The sequence below is a fragment of the Ovis canadensis genome, chromosome X (assembly GCF_042477335.2).
Source record: "Ovis canadensis isolate MfBH-ARS-UI-01 breed Bighorn chromosome X, ARS-UI_OviCan_v2, whole genome shotgun sequence".
Classification (NCBI taxonomy): Eukaryota; Metazoa; Chordata; class Mammalia; order Artiodactyla; family Bovidae; genus Ovis; species Ovis canadensis.
In genome coordinates this window covers 135,637,961-135,658,511 of record NC_091727.1, presented here as the reverse complement: position 1 = coordinate 135,658,511, position 20,551 = coordinate 135,637,961, and the positions used below count along the sequence as shown (strand labels likewise).

Sequence of the window (20,551 nt, the reverse complement as noted above, 5' to 3'; positions counted from 1 at the left end):
AAAAGAAATTAAATAGTGGAGAAAATAATGTAACAGAATGAAATGTAGTAAGATTGAAGATTAATCTCAAAGTGCATTGCTCATATTAAAGTTCATGTTCTTTCAATACTTTGTTTAGCTGTTTTATGCAGTGTGTATTTCTCTGTGCTGCCTGGGTCTGTTTAAAAATGTTTTTCTTATTGTGAGTAGTGGTAAATAAAAGCTTGAAAAACTTCTGAAACTGAAATCTGAAGATTTCGGTGCTGTCAGTGGAACCTTTTCAAAATGCTCTGTGAAGTAATATTTTATTGGCCTGAATCTGTTATTTCTGCTTCCTCCCCACCCCCACCGCCCACCAGGGTTTTCAAGGCATGTGGTAGATTCAGCTTGAAAATGCCTTTGGTGTCATCATTATGTAATTCCTTTTCTCGCTAGATGCATTTTCTAATATTGCAGAGGAATCACAATTAATATTGGGTACAGGGAACTTCCTTGACTTGCTCCTAGTGTCAGGGACACTGGTTGTGAAAATTAATATTAGGGTTGCTTTTTCCCTTCAGAACCAATTCATTGAGTTAAAAATTATTTTAAAACTTTCAGTTCTCTAAGAGTAATTAACATAAAATATTGAATATTAGCAAATATTTTTTCACATCTGCTTTTTTTTTCTCTACCTATTAAACGTTGAATTTACATTCCTGGGACAAATACTAAAACCATTGTAAAGTACCTCTGCATATAATTTAAATAAGCAGGGTGACAATATACAGCCTCGATGTACTCCTTTTCCTATTTGGAACCAGTCTGTTGTTCCATGTCCAGTTCTAACTGTTACTTCCTGACCTGCATATAGGTTTCTCAAGAGGCAGGTCAGGTGGTCTGGTATTCCCATCTCTTTCAGAATTTTCCACAGTGTATTGTGATCCACATAGTCAAAGGCTTTGGCATAGTCAATAAAGCACAAGTAGATGTATTTTCTGGAACTCTCTTGCTTTTCTGATGATCCAGCGGATGTTGGCAATTTGATCTCTGGTTCCTCTGCCTTTTCTAAAACCAGCTTGAACATCTGGAAGTTCATGGTTCACGTATTGCTGGAAGAAGCACAAACTGGAATCAAGATTGCCAGGATGCTGGGAGAAATTTCAATAACCTCAGATGTGCAGATGACACCACCCTTATGGCAGAAAGTGAAGAGGAACTAAAAAGCCTCTTGATGAAAGTGAAAGAGGAGAGTGAAAAGTTGGCTTAAAGCTCAACATTCAGAAAACAAAGATCATGGCATCTGGTCCCATCACTTCATGGGAAATAGATGGGGAAACAGTGGAAACAGTGTCAGACTTTATGTTTTTGGGCTCCAAAATCACTGCAGATGGTGACTGCAGCCATGAAATTAAAAGACGCTCACTCCTTGTAAGAAAAGTTATGACCAACCTAGATAGCGTATTCAAAAGCAGAGGCATTACTTTGCCGACTAAGGTCCCTCCAGTCAAGGCTATGGTTTTTCCTGTGGTCATGTATGGATGTGAGAGTTGGACTGTGAAGAAGGCTGAGCGCCGAATAACTGATGCTTTTGAACTGTGGTGTTGGAGAAGACTCTTGAGAGTCCCTTGGGCTGCAAGGAGATCCAACCAGTCAATCCTAAAGGAGATCAGTCCTGGGTGTTCATTGGAAAGACTGATGCTGAAGCTGAAACTCCAGTACTTTGGCCACCTCATGCGAAGAGTTGACTCATTGGAAAAGACTCTGATGCTGGGAGGGATTGGGGGCAGGAGGAGAAAGGGATGACAGAGATGGCTGGATGGCATCACCGACTCGATGGGCATGAGTTTGAGAGAACTCTGGGAGTTGGTGAAGGACAGGGAGGCCTAGCTTGCTGCAGTCCATGGGGTCACAAAGAGTCGGACACGACTGAGCGATTGAACTGAACTGGACTGATCTGAAAGTACCTCTACCACAAGGGGGCAGCATATCAACTGACTCCAAAAACAAACAAATTAAAAACCAAAATAAGTTTCCAGAATAAGTGCTACAGTCAACTTAAGTTTCTTTTTTGTGTGTAAATTGTGCAGCAAGTCAGAAGCCAATATAGTATCACAAAGGATGCTTGTCATTTTTGTGTCCTGGCTTGTAACATGACTTTTTTAGTAAGCATTAGCTTATTCTCTGATGAACCAGTTTTAATTTCAGTGATATCTCTATATCTTTTAGAAGCTTACAGAGATGGACTTTATCCTTGTTTAGGAACTGGAGTTAAGCAGGCACTTTTCCTCCAAGTTTCACTTTATCAACTTCTGAAAGAGCATTCTGTTCCACTGCAACATTTTTATGAAATCTTGTGGGAATTACCACATAGATAGGAGTGGCCAAAAAGAAGAGGGATCTTCACAGACAATCCTATAAGTGTCCCCGAAATGCCCATATGGGTGTTTCATTAGCAATACTCTTTTTAACAGGAGTGCAGCATCTTTAGGACTGAGTCTGCATTTTTAAGAAGCTATCCAGGCTGTGTCACTTACTATTGGGATATAAGGAAGCCTGAGAATGCCAAGAGCTGAGGACCTAGGGAAGCTGAGCATGTCAGTATTATGCAGGCTTTGCTCCATCTCTAGCCAGCTGTAAGCTATGAAAAGAAGTTCTTCCCATAGTCCAGACAACTCCACTCAGGACAAAAATATGGGATTTGGGTCCTAAAATTTAGTAGCAATGAGGAGTCCTTTGGTGTCACAGATGAATGATTTATTGAGGGCAGGGTAATATATGTGCAGGTCAGAATTTTTCAAGGGCTGAAACTGACATCTCTACAGTGTTGATACTATAAAAGCATCATTTCAAAGTTCTTTTGGTGGAGTTCACAGGAAGCTCCTAGGATTCTTGCCTTTTAATTGACATGAGCCAATTAGCGGGACTACTTAGTCACATCTAACACGTGTGGTTTATTAACAGGCTTTCCTGCATAGCATTTTAGCCAACTAAGTTATTGAGTTTACCCAAGATCTCATTTTAATGTGGGACCTGTATATGACACCCATCCTATCACTAACAGTCATTCTTTTTCCCACGGCACTGGAAAGATGTTAACATCATGCCTGAGCTTTCCACTAACTTTTTCACTTTTAGCAAAAAGTGTTCCAAGAAAGTGGCCTCTGAAACCCAGTAAGAAAGAAAAGTGAATGAGACACTGCCACTGAGTTACTCCGCTTATGTTTGCAAGGTTCTGAAGCAGGTTTGCACTGACATGGGCATTTCGTTAAAGGCCATGAGCATCATGAATTCTCCCCTTTACCACACACTCAAGTCTGGCTCAGACAAGGCCTTCCACCTGAGCTATTGCACAAGGTGCTCAAATGTCAACCCCAGGGAGATCTAAATAGCCTTGTGCTTGCTGCCCATAAGGGAGGTTGATTACAGTGGGTCTGAGGACACTAAGGCTATCACCAAGTACATCAGCCACAAGTTAATTGCCCTCAGGAGGGTTTGAGTAGCAAACACTGAAAGTTTTTCCAGATCCATATATTTCTTAAAAATAGTAATAACTATAGCTCAGTAAAGTTTAATCTATTTTATTTTTTGACCTTGTAGCATGATGCTTATTTTAAGATGTCATTCTTATAATGAGCTAAATATTTTCTGATCTCAAGTTTAATATATCTAGTGAAATTTGTTCAGAAGAAAATAGTGGATTGCCTCCAATAATATTCCATTTTACTGCTTTACTAAAAAGGCAGTTCTGGTAGTTATTTTTCTAGGTAAGCCTTTAAGGAGTTCTGCAAAACCAAAGCTATTTTTCATAATGATGAATTGTTTTTTCACCCCCATCCTTCCATGCTTATACAGTAGAATTTCCAGGGGTACGTTATGTGCCTGATGTGAATTAAGTCAAAAGTAAACAGAAAAAACCAGACATCTCAAGTTAATGATTTTATTGCTTATCTTTGTATGCTGCTACTGCTAAGTCACTTCAGCCGTGTCCGACTCTGTGTGACCCCATAGATGGCAGCCCACCAGGCTCCCCCGTCCCTGGGATTCTCCAGGCAACAACACTGGAGTGGGTTGCCATCTCCTTCTCCAATGCATGAAAGTGAAAAGTGAAAGTCATGTCGTTCAGTCATGTCCGACCCTCAGCGACCCCATGGACTGCAGCCTACCAGGCTCCTCCGTCCATGGGATTTTCCAGGCAGGAGTACTGGAATGGTGTGCCATTGCCTTTTCCCAAGGGAATATTCAATTTTACTGGAATATCTTCTTCCCATCTTTGTATGGGAAGATGCAAAAATCTGAGCTCACTGAAATTATTCCTGAGATATGAATCTTAAATATCTAGGGCAAAGATCCAGCATACAGAATGTTTCATTTGTCTCCATCCTGAATTCCCCTCAGGGCACACCTGTGGGGGCAAGTTGCAAGTGGCTGATGGCTTGATATTTGACAACATTTGTTGTTTACTGAAATGGCAGGCAGCATTTTTAACCTACACATTTTTCATATGAACTTGCATTTCATGTTTGCCAGATTTAGAAAATAAAAATACACAATACCCAGTAAACTTCAAATAATGAATAACTTTTTTAGCATCGGTATGTTGTATGAAATATTTAGGCTAAATATTTTGTTACTGAACCAAATTTGTCCTCACCTTGCATGCAATAAACCCAATCTACTGACACCGGCTTGTGGTGAAGGAAAGTGCAGCATTTATTGCGAAGTGTCAGACAGGAGTAGGAGGCAGCTAATATTCAGAATAATCTGAACTCTTCCTCACTGGGTTTCAAGGAAGCATTTTTAAAGGTCAGGTGGGAGGGAGTGGGACTTGGGGTGAGTGTTCAGCTTGTGCACAGTTCTCTGATTTATTGATGGTGAGGCAACAAGGCAGTTTATGGGGGTTAGCTTTGTCAGTCCTTTCGGGTTCCAGGAGGTCTGGGGATACATGCTCATGGTCATAAAGTAGTTAACTTCTTCCATTTGGTGGAGTTTTAGCATCTGGAAAACAACTCAGATGCTGAGTTATCTACATACTTCAGAGAGGAGCTAAAGATTCTCAGACTGCCATATGACTGATGTGTTGTTTAAATTCTTACCAGTTCTCCTGACCCAACTGCTGGTTTTATCTCTACATCGTCACATCCTTTCAATCATTCATTCTTGAGTCAGGTTACTGTGACTTGGGGGAACCCTGGGAGACTACAGCTATTCTACAAACAAGAGGCAAGCAGACGCCATTGAGGTGGAGGTCTGTCCTCAAAAGGCCCCATGGGGTCCTACTTGGTTACATTTTCAGTTGATCCAATTGCATTGTAAGTACCTAGGGCTTTTCTTTTTGTCTTTTAGCGGGTCAAAGCTTTTTAAACATCACTTTTTAAATGCTTTGTATACTTTCAAATAATAATGCTAATGTAAATCTTTGTCATCACGTTAACTCTAAAGTGATGGCAGTAGCATTGCTCCAACAAATGTGATATTGGACTATTTTGAGATCTGTTTAAAATAACGTTTTTACGTTTCTAAGCATTGTAGGTAATATTAAAAAAAAACAGTAAACATTAACATATGCTCTTTTAGCAACGTTTGAGAATGAACATTTTTAATCTTTTAGTTTATTCAAATAAATTATGGTTCAGTTCAGTTCAGTTCAGTCACTCAGTCGTGTCTGACTCTTTGCGACCCCAGGAATTGCAGCACGCCAGGCCTCCCTGTTTTGGAGATTTGTATCAGTAGACTTTGGTAAAAATAGCTACAAAAACAATATTGATTATGATGATTATTTAACTCAAGTTTCAGTTAATTTTCAATTGGTCAAAATCTTTAAACAATAATAGTATCAATTCAGAGCCATTTTTTCCAGTTTGCCAAATCCAAAATCATAATTTGCCTCTATTTTTTTTCTAATAGTTTTATAGTTTTAGCTCTTATATTTAGGTTGTTGATCCATTTTGAGTTAATTTTTGTATATGGGTTCAGGGTAAAGGCGGAGAAGGCAATGGCAACCCACTCCAGTACTCTTGCCTGGAAAATCCCATGGACGGAGAAGCCTGGTAGGCTGCAGTCCATGGGGTCACTAAGAGTCAGACACGACTGAGCGACTTCACTTTGACTTTTCACTTTCATGTCTTGGAGAAGGAAATGGCAACCCACTCCAGTGTTCTTGCCTGGAGAATCCCAGGGACGGGGGAGTCTAGTGGGCTGCTGTCTATGGGGTCGCACAGAGTTGGACACGACTGAAGCGACTTAGCAGCAGCAGCAAGGTAAAGGTCCAACTTTGTTATTTTGCATGTGGATAGCCAGTTGTTCCAGTGCCATTTGTTCAAGAGAATGTTCTTTCCTCTTTAAATGCTCCTGCACTTATAAAAAATCAATTGGACGTAGATGTGTGGATTTTTTTCTGAAATCTCAATTAGATTCCATTGGTCTATATGTCTTTCAGGTAATCAGAACCACACTGTTTTGATTACTGTAGCTGTATAGTAAATTTTGAAATTGCAAAATATGTGTCCTTCAACTTTATACTATTTCAAGACTGTCCTCACTGTTCAGGGCCCTTTGCAATACCATATGAATTTGAGAATAGGCTCTTCCATTTCTGCAAAACAAATTATTGGGATTTGATAAAGATTGCATTGAACCTTTAGATTGCTTTCATAGTATTTTTACCATAGCAGTATTGTTTCTAATCCATGAACGCACAATGTCTTCCCATTTATTTAGATCTTTAATTTCATTCACAAATGTTTTATAGTTTTCAGTGTTCAAGTCTTTCCTCTCCTTGGTTGAATTTATTTCCATGGTTTTTTTTTTTTTTGGATGCTATAATATTATAAATGAAACTGTTTTCTTAACTTCGCTTTAGGATTGTTCATTGCTGGTGTATAGAAACACGGTGGATTTTTGAGTGTACCTTGAAAATTTACTGAATTTGTTTATTAGCTCTAGTAGACTTTTTCTTGGATGTTTTGCAGTTTTCTGCATATAGGTTCATGTTATCTGTGAGTATAGATAAGTTCAGCCATGTCAGACTCTTTGCAACCCCATGGACTATATAGTCCATGGAATTCTCTAGGCCAGCATACTGGAGTGGGTAGCCGTTCCCTTCTCCAGGGGATCTTCCCAACCCAGGAATCGAGCTGGGATCTCCTACATAGCAGGAAGATTCTTTACCAACTGAGCTACCAGGGAAGCCCTGTGAGTATAGGTAATTTCACTTTTTTTCTTTCTAATTTGAATGCCTTTTATTTATTTTTCTTGCTTAATTGCTCTGGCTAGAACTTCTACTGCAATATCCAGTAGCAGTGATGAAAATGGGTGTGCTTATCTTGTCCTGATCTTAGAGGGAAAGCTTATATTCCTTCACCATTTATTATGATGTTAATTGTGTTATGAACTGTATTTAAATGTTAGGAATGATGTAAGGGAAGTATAGTCTCTCCCATGCTGTTAGTGAAATTTAAATATAAATATTTTAATGTTGTTCAGTCATCAAGTCATGTCCAACTCTCTGCAACCCCATAAACGGCAGCATGCCAGCTTTCTGTGTCCTTGACTATCTCCCTGAGTTTGGTCAAACTCATGTCCATTGAGTCAGTGATGCCATCCAACCATCTTATCTTCTGTCACCCCTTTCTCTCACCCTCAGTCATTTCAGCATCAAGGCCTTATCCAGTGAATCGGCTCTCCACATCAGCTGGCCAAAGTATTGGAGCTTCAGTCTCAGCATCAGTCCTTCCAATGAATATTCAGGGTTGATATCATTTGGGATTGACTGGTTTGATTTTAATGCTTTCTATTGGCAAAAAATCTTAAAACATAAATAAGTGCATATACTTTGCCTGAAAAAGTCAACTTTTAATCATTTATCTTCATGAAAAGGTGGACATAACTGCAAAGAGTGTATTCATGTTTATGTCTGTAGTCCCTTGCTTTTCATTCTCTTTTTTTCAGGTGTTAGTGTGGTGAAATTATGAACCTCTTCCAATTTTACTATTATAAAAATATTTTTTAATGCTCTTAGAGATGCTGTTTTCAATACTGTAAGGAAAGCAGCAGATAATAATCGTTTCTGTGTCTGCAGTCACTAGCTTTCATTTGAAAGGCCTTGAGAATGCGGAGTTCAGTCTTCTCAAGGCATGACACTGATAGTGGAGATTTTGGCAGAGGACACCATCCAGGCAGACAGGTACTTTTTCCAGGGCTTACATTTTGCCTGAAAGGAAGAATCAATTGCTCTTGGTTGCTGTAAGTTCTTCCTAATGCATCACTTAAATTAAGCAGTGGATGTGGTGGCTCATCCCTGGATAAGGAGTCAAGTGATGGGTTCGAGTATTTCTTAGGTACCTGACTTGCTATGTAATACTTGCATCACTTTTCTCATCTGTGAAAGCATAGGTCTAAAATGGCTTTGGAAGGGCATAGAAAAGTATTGATGGCAACAGGAACTTTCATACATAGCTGGTAGCAATATAAAATGGTACAGCCACTTTGGAAGACAGTTTGGCAGTTTCTTAAAAAACTAAACATACTCTTACCATATGGTCCAGCAATCACGTTCCTTGATGTTTACCTCAGAGTTGAAAACTTTTTTCTACAAAAATGAAAACTCTGCACAAGGATTTTTATAGCAGCTCTATTTATGATTCCCCAAACTTGGAAGAAACCAAGATGTCCCTCAGTAGGTGAATAGATAAACTGTGTACATTCAGACAATGAAATATTCTTTAGTGCTAAAAAGAAATGAGCTATCAAGCCACAAAAAGCCACGGAGGAAACTTAAATGTGTATTACTAAGTGAAAGAAGCCAGTCTAAAAGACTGCAGTATGACTGCAACTAATATGATGTTCTGAAAAAAGGTAAAACTTGGAGACTTGCCACAAAGATCAGTGGCTTCCAGGGGTGTGTGTCAGGGGAAGAGATGAAAAGACAAAGCGAGCACGTGCGCGTGCGCACACACACACACACACACACACACACAGAGCACAGAGGATTTTTAGGGCAGTGAAAATACTCTGTATGATATTATAGTGATGGATATATGTCATTATACTTTTGTTCAAACCCACAGAATGTACAACACCAAGAGTGAACCCTAATGTAAACTATGGACTTTGGGTGATTATAAGTTAACGTAAGTTCATCCATTGTTTTAAAAAAGCGTTCTAGTGAGTAGTGTTAATAATGGGGTGCCTATGCACCTCATGTGTTGGGGCGGGGGTACACTTCTCTTTCAATTTTATTGTAAACTAAAACTGCCTTTAAAAAATCTTAAAAAAAAAAAACAGTAGAGATGCGAGCTGCAGGCATGCCTAATAACCACTCTGTTCTGTTGATTTAAGTCAGAAAACCCTCTGTCCTTGGTCTCCATGAGGCATGCTTCAGAAATATCTATATTCATGATGAAAACCTTCCCGCTGCATTATTTTTGACAGAATCTTCATGGAAGAATTGAAGGGGTTCTCAGTCCTGTAGGGTTTATTTAAAGTCATATTCCTGGGCCCCATCACAGACCCTTTCAGATTATTTGAAGATTCTGCCAAGGATCCCAGATGATTCTGATGTGGCAAAACTTTCAGTATTTGAGAACCATTCATTGGAGAGAGCAATGGCACCCCACTCCAGTACTCTTGCCTGGAAAATCCCATAAATGGAGGAGCCTGGTGGGCTGCAGTCCATGGGGTCGCTAAGAGTCGGACATGACTGAGCGACTTCACTTTCACTTTTCACTTTCATGCTTTGGAGAAGGAAATGGCAACCCACTCCAGTGTTCTTGCCTGGAGAATCCCAGGGACGGGGGAGCCTTGTGGGCTGCCATCTATGGGGTCGCACAGAGTCAGACATGACTGAAGCGACTTAGCAGCAGCAGCAGCAGCAGCAGCATCTAAGCCATAGTCTTCATATGCTGGATTTGAATCCAGGCAGTTTGACTCTAGAGTACATGCTCTTAAACCACTATACACTATTTCCTAAATTACCGAATGTCAGGAGCTTTTCATGGAAGACATGTTTCTTTAGAGATAAAAATGTGAGGCCTACCCACAGAGGTGGCAGATATAAGACACAGATAAAGGGAAACCTGACTCCACCTCTTTATAAGAGCTAGCAGGATGTTTGCTCTTCCAGAATATTATCTCAGGTGTCTGGTTAAGAAAAAAAAGTCACTCCAAGTATTTTAGGTAGAGAGATTTAATGCAGAGACGTGGTTACAGAGATGTTATAAAGGGTTGTGTTCAGTATCTCAGTCATGTCTGACTCTTTGCGAGCCCATGGACTGTAGCCCGCCAGGCTCCTCTGTCCATGGGATTTCCCAGGCAGAACACTGGAGTGCGTAGCCATTTCCTTCTCCAGGGGATTTCCATTTCCAATCCAGTAATGTAACCAGGGTTTCCTACATTGCAGGCAGATTCTTTAGAGATTGAGCCAGGGCTACTGTAGCAAAAAGGAGAAAGGGGTGTTACCCAGAGATAAGGAAGCTGTTAACACTGTTGTTGAGCTCTGAGTGTGGTGAGCTCTGGTATTTTCCTGTTGTTATCTTATCACAACATGTTTCACTATTTCATATTGTATAATTTCTGTACACTTATTAGCTTATATTTATTCTTTATTTGCTTCTCTCTGTTATCTGTAAAAAGTACCAAATTACTTGCTTAGCCCTCTGTTATCTATTCTCCATCTCCATCTACAGTAACAAGGATTGAGGACAATGACTTCGTTTCATCCACCTCTGCATCCTCATGTTTAGAGATGACCTTGACACAGGGCAAGTTGCTATAATTTTGAATAAGTGATGAAAGATGTAATAAAATTAATGTCTCCATTTCACAGCAAGTATGTTCACACAAATATTGCCTGTAACAATGAATAAATGACGTATACTCTTTATCTTGAATGAAACCAGTGAACATATGAATCTTCTCTAGTATCCCTATCAGGGACTAACATATGAACTAGTTGGATGTGTTAATTAAGAGAGTTCATTTAAAGAGACAGAAACCAACTTGAGCTGGTGTGGTCAGGATATATTCTCTCTGCTGACCCAGTTTTGAGAGGCTCAGCTCTCTGTAATCCAACTTCCAAGATTCAGAGCTAGAGCTCAGTCTTACCACGTTGACAGTGTCCCCTTTGATCTGAGATTTGTCCCTGAGGAAACCCCTTTTTGTGACAACCAGATGGACAGAGGCAAAGGCATTGGCTGGACAGGGTACTGGATGCATAGATGGTGCATTCCTGTGAGGACGGGCAAGACCTATGTTGCAGACAGTGTGAGGGCTCCAGTCATGTGAAAACAAGAAAGTAGGTGGCAAGGATTCTGATCCATCTGATACTACTGCTGATATGTGTGTGTGTGTGTGTGTGTGTGTGTGTTAGTCACTCAGTCGTGTCCGACTCTTTGTGACCCCATGGACTGTAGCCCACCGGGCGCCTCTTAATTTCAGACGTATGTAACAGTAAGCAGCAGCTTGCAGCAAGCAGCAGCGAGCAGTAGCTGGAATCAGGGCCTTAGTTTCCCAGACCAAGAGTCCTAACCACTGGGCCCCAAGAGCCAGCAGGTGTGGCTATGGTCCTTAGTCTTTGCCTGCCTAGTTAAGAGCGAATTCAGGTGGTAAAGTAAAAAGTTTATAGAAAAGTACTTGTGGAAAGGTGTACAGGAGAATTCAGAGAGTTGTACCTTCGGGAAATTTAAATCCTTTATAAACGGGCAGTTTTCTGGTTCTTTGTCTTCCCTCAGGCCAATCATCTTGCTTTGTTTCCCCCTTGGTTAATTTGTCTCAGTATCCTCCCCCTGGGAGCACAGGCCCACCTTAGCCAGTTCAGTTCAGTTCAGTCGCTCAGTTGTGTCCGACTCTTTGCGACCCCATGAATCGCAGCACGCCAGGCCTCCCTGTCCATCACCAACTCCCGGAGTTCACTCAAACTCACGTCCATTGAGTCAGTGATACCATCCAGCCATCTCATCCTCTGTCGTCCCCTTCTCCTCCTGCCCCCAATCCCTCCCAGCATCAGAGTCTTTTCCAATGAGTCAACTCTTCGCATGAGGTGGCCAAAGTACTGGAGTTTCAGCTTTAGCATCATTCCTTCCAAAGAACACCCAGGGCTGATCTCCTTTAGAATGGACTGGTTGGATCTCCTTGCAGTCCAAGGGACTCTCAAGAGTTTTCTCCAACACCACAGTTCAAAAGCATCAATTCTTTGGCACTCAGCTTTCTTCACAGTCCAACTCTCACATCCATACATGACTACTGGAAAAACCATAGCCATGACTAGACGGACCTTTGTTGGCAAAGTAATGTCTCTGCTTTTCAATATGCTATCTAGTTTGGTCATAACTTTTCTTCCAAGGAGTAAGCGTCTTTTAATTTCATGGTTGCAGTCACCATCTGCAGTGATTTTGGAGCCCAGAAAAATAAAGTCTGACACTGTTTCCACTGTTTCCCCATCTATTTCCCATGAAGTGATGGGACCAGATGCCATGATATTCGTTTTCTGAATGTTGTGCTTAGCTGAGATGGATCTAAAAGTGAAGGCTTCCAGGAGGAGCAAGACTCATTATGGCCTAGAGTTATTCTCTGAGTTTTGACTCCAAGGAGCCTTTCTGCACATGTGTGGTATTTCCCTTATCCTTTACTCAGACACTGTTTTTGCCTCTCTTTGTCCTGGCCATGATTATTCCTTGAGATGTTTACAAGAGACAAAGATTCTCTGTTTACCCTGTTTCTGTTGTTATTTCCACTTCCAAGAGCAAATAGGGGGCTGGTTGTAAATTCTTCAACTGGAGGCCACCATCTCTTGCCTCAGGAAATACAAAGAGGAATCTGGCTGATTGTAAATGTCCAAACTGGAGCCAGTCTATCTCTTATCTCACTCTGTCCATGGAATTCTCCAGGCAAAAATACTGGAGTAGGTAGCCATTCCCTTCTCTAGGGGATCTTCCCAACCCAGGGGTTGAAGCTGGGTCTCCTGCATTACAGGCAGATTCTTTACCATCTGAGCCTCCAGGGGAGCCCACTATTGCTGGTACTTGAGCTTATTGCATGGATTTGATTCAGTAGGGAGCAAACAGAAAGCAACTTTTTCTTTCTCCCTTTGAACCTTTAAATTTCCTTAAGAGAATTATTTTCTCGTCCTTAAAAAATCTTGGGGATATCTCACAGATGTGGGTGTTCCTTTCACATGTAATAACAGTTGATTTCTGTCACACAAAAGTTAATACATCAAATGTAATGTGAAAACTCAAATTTTTAGTTTGAAACTTCATTCTCTTAGCTCTGGCCCAAACCCACGATTGATGGGGGGAGGGATAACACTGACGTCTTCACTCTTTCCTTTCTAGACTTTGTTACCTGTTCACTAAGTACTCCTTTGAGCACCTACAGTAATGGATAGGAAAGTGGAAGGAGAATTAAGAGCAGAATTTGCTGGTTGGTGTGGTTGCCATCTGACATCAGGACCTTCAACAGAGTGGGTAACAAGTTGGTGACTCCTCTCACAGGACATTTTAACAAGTTCCTTGGCAATCCCTGGGTTCGATCTCTGAGTTGCAAAGATACTCTGGAGAAGGGAACGGCTACCCACTCCGGTATTCTGGCCTGGAGAATTCCATGGACAGAGGAGATTGGCAGGCTATAGTCCGTGGGGTTGCAAAGAGTCAAACACAACTGAGTGACTTTTACCTTTTGGCGATCCCTAGTGGAAACGTCTGACTATGGGCCATGCCCCCTTCAGCTGTTATTTTTGAGTCCTGTCTCAGCCCCTGAGCTTCTCATGGTCTTCTTTTCTGCCAGACTCTTGGTGCTCTCTGGGCAGTCTTCTTGGATGGAGTCCATTGTAAGATGACCACAGAAGAGTCCTCTTTGTCTTGCTTTCATTCAATGTGCAGTTTGTTCCCAGCACAGCTATAGTATCATTTTGGCTCCAGGCTGAAGCCACCTTAAGCACAACTTCTTCCCTTCCATCTTCCACAAGCAGGACTCAAATATTGATCTCTTTCAGCATTAAAGCTCTACAGATCTGGGTTAAGATTTTCAGGTGGGGATATTTTGAAAGCCGCCCTGTGAGCAGGAGTGGATGAAAACTCTCCTTACCAACACTCATTGCAAGCCTTTTTATCTTGGTTTTTCCACATCCTGGAAGTGCATGATCAGCTAAAAATGCTAGGGAGTCAAACTGACTGCACATCCTGTACTTGTGGCTAGAATCTTCTACAGGGAGTGGTCATACTTGATAACCATTGTATGTTTCTTGGCTTAGGCAGGTATGCTTAGCTGAGATGTAACATCTCAGCTTATCTGGCATTTCCTAAGCAGTGCCTAAGCTTTGCTGGCCCAGGTGCCCCTTACCTTAAGCTGCTCCATCTTCTTCCCCTTTCCCCACTTTCTCTCATCTCCATTACCCAGACACACAAAAGAAAGATCCTGGATGTTTTAACACTACAAATCATTAATAACAACATCTTCCTCTTTTTTGAGGGAAAGAAGGCGCCTCCACTGATACTTGATTGCCCAGCTTGAGTCATATCAAGTCAGCCCTGACTAGGTAGGCAAAGTTACTTACTGTGCATAACACTTCTCGGGGGCCCATTACTCTGAGAGGTGAGGGTCAGATATCAGATAAAGGGAAGGGTCATGGATTGGACACTACAGTGGGTCATAGATAATAACCAGAGGGGACTTCTAATTTCCATAGCTACCTCCTTAGTTTAAGTGCCCTATCCCTCCCAAGGTACAAGGTAGCAATTTACCATATCATATTAATTTTTTTGCTTCTTCACTCCTGCTCTCTAACAATTTTTTTGATATAATAAAATCACAAAGCAAGTAGTCCTGGGAAAGATGGTAGAATCCCAAACATAGAAGTCATCTCAGGCTGCACATAAAGCTGAGTTTTCTGACCTGAAGTATAGTATGACTAAGTTATCTCAGTACTCTGACTTGTACTCTAGGAAAATGTAAGAGCAAGGAGGGGACAAGAATGGTTGAGCTTCAAACTACAGAGAATAAGCAAACATTTAAGAGAGAGGGTAAATCTATGTTCCTGTATACTCTTCAGGAATCCCAGGCATACCTTGGAGATACTGCAGGTTCTGTTCCAGACCACCTCAATAAAGTGAATATCACAAGAAAGAAAATCACAAGAATTTTTTGGTTTCCTGATGCATATTAAAGATCTGTTTATACTATATTGTAGTGTAGTGGCTGATGACTTGATGGCAGTTGCTTACAGAAACAACAGGCAACATTTTTTGTCCACAAATCTCTTCATTTGGGGCTTCAGTTCTCATTCATAAAAGGAGAAAGTTGGACTAACTTATCAGTTCCTTCAGGCAATGACAATCTGTGGTGTCACTCATTGCCTTTCTTATTCTTATGATTTATCCCACCCTGAAAATGAAAATATTTTTGACTCATTCAAAATCTTAAATTGGCATCAATTTTCCCCTAAACTTCTTTACATATGTGCATGTAAATATAGATGTGGTAAATAATTTTAGTTTGGCCTCTGTGTGTTAAGGCCATTTGTGTTTTTTTTTCTATTTGTGTCAAGCTTCCACCTATGCATTCCACATGTGCAACCTCCTCCAAGTTGAAAAATCAACCTTCTTCCTCCTTCTTTGGCTTCTCCCCCATTCCTTTTTGATTCCAGTTCCCCACCTCCCTGTTTTCCTTCTATTAGTTTTGAGGCTCCTGATCAGAGTCCAGTTATCACTGCCTGAACCCTTTAAATCACATCCATGCATCAGAAGAAATGTTAGCCCTTACTCTAGTTCAAACCTGGAGCAAACTAGAGGAGTCCTCTCATCTCAGAGAAGGAGCCTGTTTTGTATAATCTATGTAAAGTATGCTTATTTATCTGTTAATAACAACCACTCAGCTAGGTTGTTTGGAACATCAGCAACTGACTTGTTTCATTTTTTTTTAAACTCAAGCTGGTATAAAATAGTCAAAAATAATGAATTTCGTTTCCTTCCAAGGAGTAAGCATCTGTTAATTTAATGTAAATTAATTAGCCTCCAATTAAAACAAATTAATTTAAAAAATAAAATAAAGTAAACATTTAGACTGTCAGATTTGAAGAGCATTTCTGGAATACCAACCATAACACTCTGCATGATCTCTTTTGACAAAGGCCTTAGTACAAATGAACTTAGGAAAGCAAAAGCACTCACTGTCTAAGACAAAAAAGGCTGAATCCTTCCGCTTTTCGCCTGAAGCTACTATAACATTGTTAATGTTATATTCCAATACAAAGTAAAAAGTTTAAACTTTGGGGGAAAAAAAGAGATGATCCAAGTTAACAGAAAGCTAAATCAATACTCTGTTGAGTGAATTTGCTTTTTTCCCCCCTGTGGACATTAGCCAGTTTCCAGTAGTTGGTTGCCTTAGGAGCATGAACGAATTCTCTAACACTGGTGGAAAGTAGGTAGCTCCTAGACTTGTGTGTCCCCCGGGGTGCTGTGAGAACTTAGGAGCACTCTTACTAGCGCTCAGTGATTTATTAAAATGATGAGGTTTCCTGAGTCTTTTCAGCTCGATGCTGCCTTTTAGACAGCTCCCAACACTACTCTTTGAAATCCCAGTGTTGTCAATGACAGAGCTAAATTTAAGAGTAAATAAAAATAATTGTGCCTGTTTTTAATGGACAAATAGATCATTTGCCCTCTCCTTCTAAGACTCTTTCTTTGGGAGACCCAATCCAACCAGAGTCCTTAATCTAACATTTGGAATGTAAATAACTCTCTTCACGGGTCTGGATTTCATCACCTTTGAAATGTAAACGTCTAGGAGTCTTCCTGGCACCTAGATAGTTTAACTAGCTGTCTGTCTTAGCCTGTAATCATTTGCTTATAGAAGAGATAAGAGAGGATTTACTATTCCCATGGGTGACGGCAATTAACTAGAGCAAATAGCTATCTCAATTCTTAAGTGAACTTAGGATGAACTATACAGAAAAAAATATATATACACAAATTGTTCTGTTATGTCCTCTTGTAGGGAACACAAAAATACCATAAAAGTTGAAGGATGTGTGTTTTGTATGGCTGCAAACTGTCTATATAAATGTGTGTGAAAATGGCCTGACTTTTTAAGTTTTATACAAACTGCCTATGTGCACATAACATGAATAGCATGTGTTTATTTAAAAATCAACCATCATTCTTTCCTTTCTACACTTTGTGGTGAAATCTCTGCATTATTAGGGTTTTTATTCCGACAGTACTACAGACATCCACAGGTAAAGAATGCGCTTGAAGTCAAGGGTACAGGCTATGGTGATCCAGGCAGGAAAGTAGCTAGAAACCGGAAATCACCCCCAAATCAAAGAGCAAAGATCAAATCAGAAGCTAGCAAGCAAAAGACATAGGATTGGTAGATGTGTATGATGGGGTAATCCTGAGGACAGGTACAGTCATGCTGAAGAAATTTACGGAGGCTCATAATACAGGAAGACAAGGTAAAGAGGGTAGTTAGAATTTCAAGCACAGTGAGGAAGTTTATAGAAGCCAAAATGGGTGGGATGAGCTGAAGAGCAAATATATCGCCCCTACGTTCAGAGACCTGGCACCAAGGCAAGCTGTCTTGATCAAAAGATTCACATATTTTCTGCTCGATGAATGCCAATTATAGGGCTGGCCTACAGCAGCTAGAAAAAAAAAGTGAGAGAAGATTTTTATTTCCTCTACAAAGTAATATTCTTTCTATTCTATTGGAACTAATGCCTGTTCTTTTGTTACTTTTTGGTAGTTTGGAGAGAGTGAACTTTAAAAGCAATGTGTGTAGCAAATCTAAAAAGAACTATTGAGTTCAATTCTAATAAAAAACTAAAGGACATAAGCCTGGCTCTGTCATTTACTCTTCCTGTGACAGTGGGCAAAAGAATTAACCTCTTTTAGTTTCTTTCACCTGTTAAAAAAATAAGAACTTTAGTAGCATCTAATTCTTAAGGTTGTTGTGGGATTACCACGCACACACAAACACACACATTTTTTTATAAAGTGGTACAAAGTATGCTTAATAGAGTTTGTTACTATTATTATGCCAATTCATTTTTTAAAACATGGCACTTATCATATCTCTCAGAAACCATTCCATATTTCCCTACTGCATCCTGGACTGCATGAAAACTCCTTACCCTGACATTTTAGCTTCATCTCTCCTTTTATTTCACATATACTATATCTTAGTTGGGGCTTCCCTGGTGGCTCAGTAGTAAAGAATTGCCTGCCCATTCAGGAGACGCAGGTTCGAACCCCAATCAAGGAAGATACTCTACAGAAGGAAATGGCAACCCACTCCAGTATTTTTGCCTGGGAAATCCCATCGACAGAGGAGCCTGGCCGGCTACAATCCATGGGGTCACAAAAGAGTCAGAAATGACTTTGTGACTAAACAACAGCAATACATCTTAGTTAAATAAAAGTAGAGATTTCCAGACCCTTTCAGAACATTGCCACATGTAAAACAAGATGAGTGCTCCATGTCATCATGATGCTCAAATATGCTCAGATAGACATCTGCCCCAGAACAATAGCAGATCAGACTGATGACTCATCTGGGTTGTGAAATTATGTTAGAAGTTCCCGCTGACACAGGAGCCAGTATTTTGCCACCCAAACATCTATATGCTACCTATCCTGAGCATTGTTCCCGAGGGCTTCTCTTATCTCCAGGCATTGAGAAGGTCTCAGACTATACCAAGAAGATGATAGATGTGTCTATGAAAATAATCAGTAAATAGTCAATAATAAGAATAGAAAGGAATTTTATTTGAGCCAAATAGGGCTTGCACAGAAGCCTGCTCCAGAAAAGCAGAGTTTTTGGCAGTTTTATATCTTGTCAGAACAAAGAACACTGAACAAATCAGGGATACATTTCTTCAATGTCTCTAAAAGACAGACCAGCACATACCCAGACAGCACATATGGTACGGCCTTGGCAGCTAGGGAGGGAGTCTTATCATCACAGGAGTACCAGCATTAGCATCTCAGAAATGACATTTAATCTTTATTTTTAACATGGACATTCTTTACTTCTGATCGGTGTGGCCTTTTCTTTAATAATTAAAGCAGATGTACAATGTATGTTTGACAGACTATTTTAGTTAGCATAAAACTCAAGCTAATTCATGTATAAGCCAGAAAGACTTCCCTATGTCTTGGTATGTAAAATTTTCTTTTAACAGATAGTTACATATAGGTGATGATCATAGGTCCTAGACAGTCACCTTTAAGTGTCTATCCTAGAGACAGGAACTGTATGACATCTGTATAGCACTTCTTCTTACACCCATAGTAGCATCAATAGTTGAAGGTGGTTCTCTTTACCACTGAGCCTTTTTTACCAGAGCCCCCTGAGCAGCTAGATCCAGTGACTATGGTACCAGAAAATATGGCAAACCACGCTTTATCTTTTCAATATCTGCAGCTCATCCATCATTTTGGTAACATCTTCTGCTTTGATTTCTTTATAGTGAGATCCAGCTTGATGTTAAAGGGTTGTAAAAGCTTTCTTCTCCCTTTAATAATCACACAGAAAGCCCTTTCATTTTCTAAAGGCCACATAAAACAATAGTACTTTCTTTTGCTTAAAAAGTATGAGCTGTCAGCCAGCAACGGTTCTAATTGTAAAATACAGCACTCATGTCTTCTGTCTTCCATTTTCCTCTGTTGCATTCCTGTACTCACAGCAGCCTGTGAACTTACATTCCAGCCAAATGTGTTATTAATAGTTGATACGAGAAGGTTCATTTCTTTGAGAGGTTATTAGATAAAGAGCTACAAGAAAGCACTGCCAAGGTAGCACTGAGAAGGTAAACATACATATCTGTCCAAGAGTCTGGGGCCTCTTTTCCCACCAAGATTTCATCTGAATTTGGAAACAGCATGTTGGGAGCTCTCAGAAGCCTCTTAGCCCTCTCCTTGGAATATTTTCAGGGAAAACAACTGAAATTCAGAGTAAAATAACCTGAATATCTTTCTTAGGATGGAATTGTGATTTCACCTGCTTACCACCAACTAATAAGTGATTGAAACAGGATTCAAGTCCTGTCAGGCAGGCTCCAAAGTCCATTTTTGTCCCACTATAAGACACAGCCTGCTGTTAAAACAGACACAACATTGCCCAACCTGATATAATCTCAAAATATCTTCAAGAATGGAAAGACAGAAGGAAAAGAAAAATAAAGCTAACATTTATTAAATGCCTACTAGAGGCAGATTCTGCAGGAACTGCTTTACATAAAGCACTTTGTAAATAGCAAAGCCTTTTTCAAATTTTATTCATGATATTAAAAGGTAGGTGAGATTTATTTTTACCATCCACGAGCACTTTCCTTTATCAGCACCCTAGTACTCTCTTTAGTACCTCTTTAGACTTCATTTCTCCAGTCGTTCAACATCCCTCTTCTGTTCCCTTACTTTCAAGGCAGGAACTCTGCTATCTGCACTGGTCTGCCTTTCTCTAGTTGTAGATCTTTCCTTTCTTCCTCTACCTCATTGAAAATAACTTTCCTGTGTCTCATCAGATAATTGCTTAGCTAAAGCATTTTTCAGCAGGATTTCTCTTTGTGCAAATGAATGATGGAGATAGATGACATAAA

At 40.2% G+C, this 20,551-nt stretch overlaps 1 long non-coding RNA gene across 2 annotated transcripts in view; it reads right to left on the bottom strand.

Annotated features, from left to right (window-relative positions):
• Nucleotides 1-20,551, bottom strand: part of LOC138930584 (uncharacterized) — a 112,608-nt gene that overhangs the window by 42,879 nt on the left and 49,178 nt on the right. The window contains exon 3 of one of the 2 annotated variants that reach the window (XR_011446231.1): nucleotides 10,130-10,387. The exons of the other annotated variant lie outside the window; for it this stretch is intronic. This is a non-coding gene — a long non-coding RNA (uncharacterized lncRNA). Of the gene's footprint in view, nucleotides 1-10,129; nucleotides 10,388-20,551 lie in introns of those variants that run through there. 2 annotated transcript variants of the gene reach the window in all.